At 40.6% G+C, this 12,608-nt stretch overlaps 1 protein-coding gene across 3 annotated transcripts in view; it reads left to right on the top strand.

Annotated features, from left to right (window-relative positions):
- The window catches only part of PLPPR1 (phospholipid phosphatase related 1), a 121,190-nt gene that overhangs the window by 46,005 nt on the left and 62,577 nt on the right, over positions 1-12,608 (top strand). The window lies entirely within an intron of this gene.

Genomic DNA, 12,608 nt, shown 5'->3' with positions numbered 1-12,608 from the left:
ACCTTGAGCAGACTTTTCTGCAAAGCTGGATAAAGAATAGAAAAGCCAGGAACATCTCTAAGAGAGAGGTCAGAAAACAGGTATACATCCTCTTAGAGTTATGACAGTATCGGAGTGGAAGTGGAAGCTTATTCATGCAGCTCCCCAGATGGTCACTTCCTTGTTTTTCATTGGAAAAGAAAGGCCACCTAGGGATGTGGGTTATACATTGGTACCAACTCTTAGAATCCTGATTGTTGCAGGACTGTCCTGGATATTGTCCAGGAAGTTGCAAACCTGGCAGAAAAAACACTACGGTCCTGTGAAGAAACCAGATGTGCAGGGGAATAGTGGTAAACAGGGCAAGAAACTTGCAAGCTGAAGGACAGAAAACAAGAGAGGAAAGATTAGATAGAGCATGTAAATTGGGAGAGAGTAAAATTTAAGATCAGTTTTGCAGCAAAATAAATTTAAAGTTCTGTGCATTATCAAAAAACCTGTAAGCAACTCCACTGTGAGATTGTGGAGCTGAGGTGGGAAGTTTTGAGTGCAGCACTAAGAAAATGCAATGCCTCACCCAAGCTGTTGCCAATGCAGTGGGGTGGACAGAGACCTATGGCTTGACCCGTTCTTCACTTAGAAGAGCAGAAGTTCACAAGTTCTGCTGTTCCTGTTAAGGAGATGCTGAAATTCTTCATTGAGAATTTTGGAGAACTCTTTGCTGCTGGAATAAAAGAAGAAAAATAAAGGTACAATGAGAAAGTTGTCCCTTATGAAACTACTGAGCTGACCCCAAAACTTTAAGCAGGCTTGCCTGCAAAATTGGGCCCTCAAAATAAAAATATGTACTCTGAAGGACTTCTTAAATGAAGTATTTGCCTTGCCATGGCTGGATGAGAAAATGCTGTGCAAGCTTTCCCTGCAGCTGCTCAGTGGGTGACTATAAAAGCAGAGCTAGATGTATCCCCTGCAGCCACAAGTCATGGTTCTGAGGAGGCACATTGGCTTCTGCAAGCTTTAAAAGTAATATTAAAATGTGAGAGTTATGTTGGGAGAAAGGCCATGTGCCAAATAAAAGCATATTTAGGTCAGGAGAGATTTTCAGGCTCTGTCTGTGGTCTATTAAACCAGTGGTCTCCAAAGCAGGGTGCATGCACATCAAGGGGTGCATAAAACACTCCCCTGAAGTGTGGAAAAATGTGGGTTTGTGCTATTAATAAATTTTAAAACTATGTTTATTTCATCTCCAGCTTACAGTTTTTATTTTTCTGTATGTTTTACAAGTTGCATAATGTGTTAGGATGGTGGTACCTTGGGAAGGTGGGGTGGACATCTCAGATTTTTTTTGCAATTGCAGAAGTTTGGAGATTGCTGTGGTGAACCACAGATGTAGCCAAGACCTGCATGCTGCACGTAGAACAGCTGTGGTGAACGGTCTTGCATCTAATTTTAGGACTTGGAAATATGTGAGCTACATGGCCTGAGGCAGAACCCTGGTAAGAAAAATAGGAGTCTTTGGGAGGAAAACAGATGATTATAGGCTAAAGAAAAATCCTAGGGCTAGGAAGAGACAAAGAGGCTGTACAAACTGCTGCCTTTGCAGCATGCACACGAGGAGAAGGAGGTTGTGGCAGGTACCTTTGCTTGGCACAAAGGCTGTGGAGGAAGTGGAAGCAGCAGGGCAGTGCTTCAGCAAATATCATGCTGGGCATTTGGAGGGGAGGGATCAGCACAAGAAAATAAATAAAACCCAGTGCCCCCAGTCTCTCAGTCCCACCAACAGCCCATCTCTCTTCTTCCTGGGGTTCACACAAAATTAAAATGAAGATGCTGGGGAAAGCCTGTGATTCTGGCAGCACTGAGAGTTCACCAGGAATTAAAGAGCCCAGGAGCAGCTGCATAATGTTATGTTTAAAAACCACTGGAGAGCAGGTGCAGAGAGTGACACCTGCTCTTAGGACAGCTACCCTAAGGAGGCAGGTAGTGAAAGAGAATGAGGGGCTGAGGACTTGCTCATAGCAGGGAAAGAAGGGATGCATATACAAGATGGAGCAGCCAGGGTGCTGTATTTGCTACAGTGTATAATCCATTCCAGTGCCATGGATATTAATGATTTCGCATTTCTTGGCTTTTCTTTTCCCTGTTCCTGTTTTGTTCATGCTGTCACCTATGTGAACACAGTGGTGCATGTTTTTATTATGTCAGTTATTTTATTATGTCAGTTCTCATGGTTGAGGTGACAGGAGAAATATATGAACTAAGGGAAGCAGAGAAAGAAGATCGAATTTGAAACTGCATTATCTCCAAATCAGAAAATAATTTTCTTTGTGAGAATATGTATATTTCATACTATTAATATTGATTGTGCTTAGTAGATTAGGGAATACAGTATTTCAATAGGGTTTTTTTAATTTGTTTGTACATACCTAGAGAAATAACTCTTGTGCATTTATAAAATGTGATGTTTTGAGCACTAGAAACAGCAACTGCACATACATCAGCCAAATCTAGAACTGCTTTCTGTGATAATCTGAGTTTTAACAGAGTGCATAAGTCCTTCAGTGTTGTGAATGGGGTGACTGCACCTTTGTCTAACACTGTCTTTGTATTACTTTAAAAAAGCAGTGTATAAATTGGTGGCCCTTGGAAGGGCAAAAAATAACAATTTTTTTGTAAAAAACAGTTTCCTCTATGCAAAAATGCTGTATGTATGTGTGATACTCAATCTTACACCAATTTGCTGGAAATAATTTTTCCATTTTTAAAGAGCTAATCAGTTAATTTTTGAAAATTAGAATAATGATGTTTTAGAGGTGAGAGCTGTGCACCAGCAGTAGAGGACTAATAAACAAGACATGATGTTCTGATGGTCTGCTTAGAAGGATGGCAGCAAACAGCACAGGACATGATGGTATATTTTATATGCTTCTGTCAGCTTTTAGTGTTCAAATGACTGCTTAATCATATTCTGACTAAGTCAGATTGCATGCAAAATTGTTCCCTTTAGTTTCAGCCATAGCCTCTCATGCAATTTGCAGGCTCCAGTAGCATTTGAGTTTATATGAATTTGTATGAGCACACACTCATGCTGGTGTGTAACTGTCCACAAAATACTACAGGCTAACTTTCTATATACAGTTGACCTGAAGTGGTCATGTCTTATGAAATAGGTGCATGTCACATTTAAACTCTTACAGTATGTCATTTCAGTTACATCCTTAGAAGTAACATTAAGGTCTCAGCTACAGGAAATTCAGAATTTGTCTTTGTGGGCTGAGCCACTTTAATTTTAACAGTTCAGTTGTTTGTGTAGACTGTATTTGCTTTAAAAATCAAATGCCCAATATCTCAAACAATGTCTATGTGAGCTTCTCTGAGGCCTCTATAGGTGTCACGAGACAAAATTGCACAGGGAAGAGCACAGACCTCCAAGAAGACCAAGGCTTGGCCCTAATGAGGAGCTTAAATCCATAGAAGCGTTTCCAGCCTTGCTGGATTCATAGGTGAAAAACCATGTTTTTCAGTCTATCAGAATCTAGGGCATCCTTATCCATCAAAACAAGTTTGTCGCCTTGCAGCCAGACAAATGCTATTGCCTTTTCTAGTAGGAGCACAGGTTCTGAAATAACTCTGTGAGGACAAGGGTTTGTCAGATCTTGGTTGCCAGGGCTTGCCTGAAGCTTTGTTCTGCTTTTTTAACTCTTACAGCAGTTGTCTGAAAGAGTGGCATTACCTAATCAGTTTTAGCTTAAGGTTGCTTTTATATGGTTGTATAATTTAGTGCCTATTTTTATAATAATCTTCATCAGTTTTTCTGCCTAATGGGTAGAACGAACAAGTCTCTATTCTTTTAAAAATGAACTGTCTGAATGGCAGCATGGAAAAGAGCAGACATGGGACAATAGGCAGAGGCCTGAAATCTATGAACACAGGGTGGTATCAGAGCCAATCAAGCTACCAGCAGCCACCCCACCCACCAAGGAGGTGTTGAGTGGACTAAAGAGGAACAAGCTCTCACCATCAGCCCTGGTGCCTTTCTCTTGGAAAAAACCTGTGCCATAACCCTCTCTCCTACTCCAGACTAAGCAGGAATCACAGACGAGTCTGTGGATAGCATAACAGTACAGAGAAGGGAGAGGTATTACAAGGTTTGTAAATTCAGAAATGTTTTTGTTATAGTTGGCTGCATTTTTTATAGTAATAAATAGATTTGGACTAATAAGAAGTTATTTTCCTTAAAAATGTAGTAGTCTAACAATAGACTCCTAAATTCTTGACTTTCCCATCCAGGGAGTGTTTATGAGGCCCACATAAACTGCATGAGCTGTGCTCAGTACTGTCCTTAGAGTGGGCAAATTTGGGATATGGGGATTATATTTGATGGGGGTTATACTTCCCTTGGCTGCATAATGGGCACAGATAAAGAAAAGAGGAAAGCAAAAAAAATTGTTTTTCATTTCTATTAAGGAAAGCTTCTACCAAGGTGTTTTGTATGAGGGAAAAGAGCAGGTATGCTAGAAATCCTTTGTCTGTCTTGGCAAGGGATGAAGGTGAAGGTTTATAAACCAAGTGAACCAACAAAAGATCCACATGAGATTGAGCTTGCTGCTGGGTTTGCAGGAGTCTGTGCAGTCCTTATGTGTCCCTGACAGCTCCACTGCCAATGTGAATTCCAGAATATAAGAGGAGCAAGAGGCCCTGCCCCTGGACCTCATCGCCAAAGGCTACACTGTGGAGAGGCAGTAGTTTGTTTACTTTCATAATATTACAGCTTGCAATCAATACTCACACAGTTTGCTGAGCCCTGAGGGGACAAAATTAATGGGTTTTTTCTTTCTATCTGGAGTCCACTGGCTTGTGCCTGTTACATGACTAGTTTTTAAACCAGCTCACCATGATTTTGAGAGGAAATTTCCAATGCAGAATTCATCCCCTGGAAAAAAAAAAATCAGAAATAAATAGAACCATGTTAATCACCTGATTTTCATCCCCTTACCCTGTCTAGCATTGCTCTGTTCTTTCCCATGCTCATCTCTATTTCTGCCTGTTGATCTTTATACTATGACCTGTGTAAATGCCCTCCAAAGTGTTGGCTTCCTAAGCTGTCATAGTAGGGCAGTGGGAGGAAAGGGGTTTGGAAATTTACTCAGAAATGTCCATCTGAGGTCTGAGAGTAGCTGGCACTTTGCAGAAGGTTCATTCTTGCACTTAAATGTGTGGATCAGCAGCTTGCTTGGGCTTAGGCTCAGCAGATGTGGCATACAAGAGCACCATGCAGCACATATTTTTGAAATATACTTTTAATATTGGGTTGGGATTCCCAAAATCAGTTCTCTGCAGAGCTGTGAAGCTCCATTATAAATAAAAATATTTCTCATTCTTGCTAACACATAAGCAGCCAATTGATTTTTTTAATAGCTCAATAGGTTTCAGTCAAACAGTTGGCTAAGGAGGTTTTGTAAAGAAAAAAACAAAACTAGTTTTCTGGAGTAAAGTAAAAATTTTCTGAATGAAGAAAATGCCTTTGAATATTTTTTTCTTATAATACAGGACTTTAATAATTTTAAAATAACATTAAATTATCTTCGGCAAAAGCCTGCTGGTTTTGGGAGGGTAAGGGTAGAGTGTTTTCCAGTCTATTGTAGTAATAGACAAAATTTGCAGTCTTGTGTTTTTACATCACGGGGAAAAGCTGTGGTCTGTTTTCCTCTCCTACCCTCCATCCCATAGGAGTTTTCCTGTAGTTCATCCACTTTTCCTCTCATCTGCACCATTCCATTGTTACCTGCTGTATTCTTGAAGTTTTCTTTTGCTTTCTTCTTTTTCTTCAATAATGGTCTCCTTCCTTTTTCACCAGTTTAGAGCCTGAGGTGCTGGCTGCTGGTTTCCTCCTGTTGGAATTGTTCAGGTTCCTCAATGCCTGTTGGTGCTTTGCATGGGGACTCACCAAATATAATTGAATTGGTTTCAGAGGGTAAAATTTGGTCACAAGCCCTTTATGATAGTATCCCAAATACCTTGGGGATCTTCAGTTTCCAGCCAGAACCTTGCAAGCCTATAGGTGCAAATCAAAAATGGTGTTGATTTTTTTTTTTTGGTGAGTTATACAAAGGAGACACTCCATGTAGAACTCTCGTGGAATAGTTTACAGATGGTGATTTAACATAAACAGAGTACCTATATCTCAAGCCCATGACTAATTAAGTCAATGAGTTGCACTTCTGGATCTCAGCTCTGTTACTTTTGGAACAATATCCTGCTACATTTTCATTACACTGATCATGTAACTAATCTCTGTTATTCAGAATCCTATATGTACAGGAAGAGTTACATTAATTCTGACCACACCTGCTATTTTATTGCTATAAATACTCTTAGAGGTAGATGGAGTTTTAACCAGTCAGAAGTAAAAGAAACAACCTGAAACACGCCTTTTGTGTTTGTTCAGAAAAGATCACAAGGTGATTGGTCTAAACCAAGGTGACGTGCCTTCAGGTGGGATGGGTGGAGGCCAGAAATACTCTTTCTTCTTCCCACTAGTGTTTCATTTAGATTCACTTTAAAGTTTGAAAGGCTGAAATGAGACCTAGAGCAGTTAGGGGGTTTTTTACTTAAAGGACAGTAGGAGCAGGACAGTCTCGTAATTGCATGGATAAATTTAGTGGGTTTGTTTTTGTTTTTTTTTCTGGAGACTGCTTATTATTTTTTTAAAGAATTCCCTAATGAAATTAGTTAGATTCCTTCTTCATTTATCACGTACCACTAATCCTTTTGCAAAAAAGAGAGGAGCATTGTCAGCTATAGTAGGTAAAACCTTTTATTCATACGGTTTTGCTGATGTGACACCACATTTCAGTGGGTTTCATTCAAAACAACACAAAGTGATACGGTGAAAATTTTCAGAAGGAATTCAGTGTCTCTCCAAATGGAGCAGACCAACCATGATGATGGTTCCAGACCTGCTGGACAATGAGAGGTTCATGGGTTTGAATGGGTTCAGAACTGGGCTTGTGGCCATTTTGTTTGGCTTTCTGGATATTGGCATGCACATACCTGCTATTCACACAGATATGTCTGGGTTCTCTTTGACATCTATAAAATTCTGGCCAAGTGGTATAAATGAAAATTCTGTTGACAGAAGCTGTGGCACAGAAATTTCACCTTCCTCCCCACAGTGAGACGTTGTTAGAGGGCCTCTGCTGTGCTAACATAACACTTGAACTCTCTTGAAGATATAAGTGGTGCAGAACCCTTATCAGTCTGCCTATCCATGGACTTTGTACTGTTGCTTATCACTCAGTCATGGGATATTTTCTACATGAAGCTGTTAGCAAGGGAAAACAACCTTAACAACCCTTGAAATCTGAGGTATCACTTTCTTCCAGGTATCAAACACCAGGGATTCAGCAACACGTTTTTAAAAGAATGAATTTACAATCAAGACAGTTATTAATGTAGCTTTTTTCATAACCAGATGGGCTATCTACTAAGAGATATCATTTCAGATATGCTGTGAACTTTATTACTTAAGTATCAGTGTTCTGTGTCAAGTGCTGAATGTGAAGATGTGACTTCTGCTAGCAGATTAGGGTCAGAATTCTCATCAGAGAAAGAAAAAATTTTCTGCCTTAAATGCTGCAAAATATTTTTTATGTAGTGGTGAACATGTGCGGATTTATTTTGCGTATTGTTTTTATTCCTTTTTTTTGGCTGCTATTAGTGATATGTAATTAGTTTTTTGGCCAGGAGTCTGTGGAGACACCTGTAAGGAGCACTTTCACTGACAGGGCAATTTATTTGAATGGTATAGCTATTGAATGGTATTGTTCTCCTGGCAGAAACCAGGAGAGTTTATAATAAATTGTATTCTGGGGTGAGATCTAGATTCATTAAACTGAGCTTCTGCTTTACCAGTTCAGTTCCTCTTTTCAGTGTTCTGGCAAAGTGGGACATTGTGCTGCTCTCACAGGAGTGCCCTTGGAGATAGCCATCAGCCAAGGCCTGAAGCTTAGAACACAACATTTGTTTATTTGTTTATTGTCACTAGACAACTTCACATTTAACAGCTAAAGATCAAGCATGACTCAGACAGTCAGGTTTGGACAGACATTTTCTCCAGTCTCACACCGTGTTACTGGTTTAGTGGCCATGGTGTTGGTGGCTCTGTGCCTCTCAGTTCACAGAGAATGGGTAAAGGGTTCTTTGTTGATATGTGTCTTCCCTTTTTCCCAAGCCCCATTGTGTGTAGGGCACACTTCCTCAAGGGCAACATAATCCAAAGGATCACTTTCTCCTTGACAGGTAAAAATTAGTGTGTTGTGGGTCACTGAGGTAACAGAGTGCCAGTTGTCTGGTACCTTGTAATTGTTGCAACCATTGTTATTTTCTTAGTTTTGCTGTTTTCAGGCAAGCGGTCTGCTTTGTCTTTGGGTGCAAGGCTGGCAAGCAGATGTTATGCCACAAAGCCATTTGTGCTTTTAGTCACGTGGTTTGGCTTTTGAAGTGATTCATGCCACCACTGTGGTTTCAATTACTTTGAAAACAGTAACGTCTGTACTTGGAATTTACTGACTGCCTTTTGCAGTAAAATCTTACGTTTTATTCCTTCAGCCCTTTTTTGTGCATCAGTTCGATTTACATGGAAGAGAGCTCTGGGGAAGGAATTTTAACCCTCTATTTTTCTGTTTCAACCCTGTTCAGAACTGCAGGCATGCTCATGGAGAGGTTGCATGGGGACAATGTGGAGCCTTTGGACATGGCAGGTGAAGTTACAAAGAGAGAACGTGAGGCTGTCACATCTCAGGGCAGTGTTTGATCAGCCCTCATTTTGTAAGGTTGCAGTCAGTGTTCTGCTGGCTCCAGCAGCAAGCAGTCAGGGAAACCTGTATTCCTAAAATGTGCAATTTCTTATGCAGGAATTAGCATGCACATTTGAAGTGCAGAGATTGTGTTGTCAAGTGGACAGAGCACCTGACAGGAGTCTGAGAAGAATGTGTCTTTCTTCAGCCTGTACATTGAGTCATTCTGTGATGTTTGGCAAATTGCTTCAACTGTTTCCCCCCACAGGAAATAGAGGACCCCCCTTTACAGTGAGATCTGTAAGAGATAGTATAATATATAGTGATTATAAAGATACAGTTCTTCCATAAAGCTTAGATAATCATTGTTAGCAGAAGTATTAGTTTTAATTTGTTTCCTTAACTGAACGGGGGTTTGACATAAGCAATTTGTGTTTCAGTTGGGCAAAATGATTGTTGCTGGAATGGTGGAGAGGTTTTGATGATAGTTTTTTACTTGTAAACAGAATTAATATTTTAATGAGAGTAAAGATCTTTTTAATTTGAAGCCAATTGCCAACAGAGGTCTGCAAATTGCTAATGTAATGTTCAAGTAATTTGCATAAGGAAATACTGATGTTTCAAGTATCTTTTACATTGTTACAGAAATAGTTGGTGTTCCTTCTAATATAATATTTACACCTTGTTTTGGAAGCATATTAGCTGCTGCTGAAACGATCATGAAACTAAGAGACAAATCCATTTTTTTTTGTGTTTGCATCACATCCTGATACCAAATGACCAGTGGTTACCCTCCTCACCTCTTTCCGGTCAGGGAAGATTTGGGATTCTCCTCTGAGGGTGTATCCCATGTGTGCCAGTAGCTTTGCTGCTGCTGTGGTTTGTGTAGCAGCTCCTGGATTTCAGGCTGGTGGTCTCTGACCTACGGCAAAGCAAATAAGCACTGATTCTGCTTAACTGAAATGTAGTTAAAAGCTGTGATGAACAGGCCTGTCAGCATGTCTCGATTGCTGGTTTGAGTATTTTCCACAGAAGCCCAGGCATCCACTGTGGCAATATGTGAAATACATTGTTCATCTTCTCTTCCTACCAATGCAGGACATGACTTAAAAAACATAGGTTTGACCATAGGGTCTCCAGAGGAATAGACCACAAATTAACTTGTTTGCTGACTGATCACACAGAACAACAGTTGAATGTGCTGTGATTGCTGCAGGAACTTACACTATAAAGGCTCGTGAATGCTAGTTTGTCCTAGATATGTCCTTCTTGCTGTCTGCCACATGCTCACATAAAGGGCTTTAGAATATACCTGAATGGGGCATTCTGAAAGCCATTCCCCTGGACAGACCCTTGCGGCAAGAAAATCTCTTCAGCTTGAATTCCCTTTTTCTTTGCTGTCCTTTTCATTCAGTTTTCAATTAACTTATTTATATTCTCTGCCTCCACTTGCTCTCCCAGGAGATGCCAGGCAATAACCTCCTGTGCTGTGATGTGGGGCTTTCTGAAAATGTACAGGTGAGGTAAATTGAGCAAGATGAGAACTAATTTTAATTAATTCACAAATATTGCATTATACAATTACATATATTGTTTTAAGAGGGGAAGCATCTCATAATACCAAAGCTTCAGATTATTAATATTCTCTCTACAGTGAATTCTAATTAGTTAGAATAGGTTTGACCAGTTCTACTCTCATGCTGTGATAACATACCAGGCCTGAAGAGGTCACAGCTACTGGGATCCGAAAAGACTATTACAGTCTCGCTCGCATGAATTCCTTAGGAATTCAGTCAAGTTGATAAAAACAGAAATAATACATGGAGAAGGCTGATGCTGATATTATAGCTTTTATTTGCCATTGCTTTGGTCAGAGACTTTGGACTCCAAAAGTTTGTTCAATGTGAAGAGGTCTGCCTGGGTTAGAAAACAAGATTTTTACCAAAAGTTCTTTTACATCTTATTATGGTCCTTTGAGCAAAACTGAGTTCTCTCTGGCTGCTCTGCAGGCTGAAGCATCTGGGGTTTGCTGTAATTTGTGTTTTGCTGTCAGTATCTCTAGAGGACTCATTGCCAGCTGAAGAGAGACAAAAGATGATGCTCCCACCAGGACTGTACCTTTGCTTCCCTTTACTCTTTTGTCAAGTAACCCGATGAAAAGACCAAGCACTGGTAGCTGAGAGTTTTCCCACAATCTGGGAATTAGCTGATCATGCAACAATTTGGCCTCTTCCTACTTCAGCCTGACACAAATGTGTCATCACATAGGAGAGAAGCTGGCATGTAAAATGCTTTCCCATAGCCAGTGCAGTTTTCTAAACCAGTGGTGCACAATAAACTTAAAGGAACGGGCAAGGTGATAAACATCTGTGAAATCAGGGGTCCCCTAGTGTCAAATCAGGCAATTTTATATGACTATGAACCCTCAGTTTCTTTGCCAGTTTGTTCAGTTGCTTTCAGTCACTTGTTGGGCAAGGTAATTAAATTCTTGGATTGCCTTGCAACCTCTGTTTTGGTTTGGAACACACATCAGTTGCAACTGAAGGCATAGCTTGGGGCTACAGTATAGTGGTATGGAAAATCTTGGTTATTTCTAACCTTAGTCTGGTTAACCTTAGTCTAACCTTAGAAAAGTTTCACTGAATAATGCTCTGTAGGCTGCTCTGACTCTTTAAACTGCTATTCCACCAGGTTCCATGTTTGCCAAGCCACAGGGCACAAGAGCTGGGGGTACTAAAAAATTAATTGCTGATTTATGATTTTTTTTTTCCCACGGTCCAAATGGGGTTGGATTACCTTGTCTTTTTTAAAGCAATGACACTAACCTCTGAGATAAACCCCATTTTATTTAATGAGTAAAGTTGAAGTCTGTTTGGAAAATGAGATGTTTTGAGAATATTTGTATTTTAGAGTGGGATACAGTGTAAGATGGGAGCATCTGAGGTACATCACAGGTGACATTCCTGACTATTTTGTTTGCCCTGAAACTGTATTTCTCAATGCTTAGCAGTTGAGAAGCTCTTCTTGACACAGAATGTGGCCTCACTGGAGTCACAGTAGCTCTGCTGTGCCTAAATCCACCATATACAATGTGTATTATACATCTGTGGGTCAAACTGTGAGGAGCTGAGATAAGGAACACGATAAGCAGTTCATAGGTGGCGAGACAAGAGTGTGCATCATGGTGCAGGTGGCAAGCACTGGCAGCTGATCCAGCTCCTCCATCCTGACCTCAGGTGAACTCACTTGTGCTGACCGTGGTACTTCTCCCCGTAGCCCTGCTGAGAGATGGTGAGGAAGCACTGACCTCCTTGTGAACCTCACAGGCTCCATGTGCTAAGGCCTGAATTGCCACTCAGGTGCCATTGAGGTCAAAAAGTCACGGGAAGATGCTGTGCAAAGCACCCTCTGCAAAATACATCAGTTTCCATCTCCCTCCTCCTGCCTGGCCCTGACACATGGAGGAGCTTGGCATCAGGGCAGAATTTCTTTGTGAGTGTTGGAAGTGAGGCTGGACCCATCTGAATCTGTGATCCTGCTTATTGTGCTTGGGTTAAAATCAATAGCAGAGGATTTTGATTCTCTCCTGTGTCTCATGCTTTGTGCAATCCTGCACCTCGCAGCTCTGGGCTTTTCCAGCTTCCCTCCTACTCTGTATCTCCCTGTAAAGGCATTTAAACCAGACTTAGCTTCTTGATGTGCTGCCTCATGAATGCAGATAAAGACAGACGCTGTCTGTAAAATTTGTGTTAGTCTTCTTTTCTCTGCTTCTTCTACTTTTTATGCAAAAATAGTGTCTTAGCACAGTGTTAAAGGGTTATGTTAATTAGG

The sequence above is a fragment of the Molothrus aeneus genome (genome assembly GCF_037042795.1).
Source record: "Molothrus aeneus isolate 106 chromosome Z unlocalized genomic scaffold, BPBGC_Maene_1.0 scaffold_33, whole genome shotgun sequence".
Taxonomy (NCBI): Eukaryota; Metazoa; Chordata; class Aves; order Passeriformes; family Icteridae; genus Molothrus; species Molothrus aeneus.
This window is presented reverse-complemented; position numbering and strand designations above follow the sequence as displayed.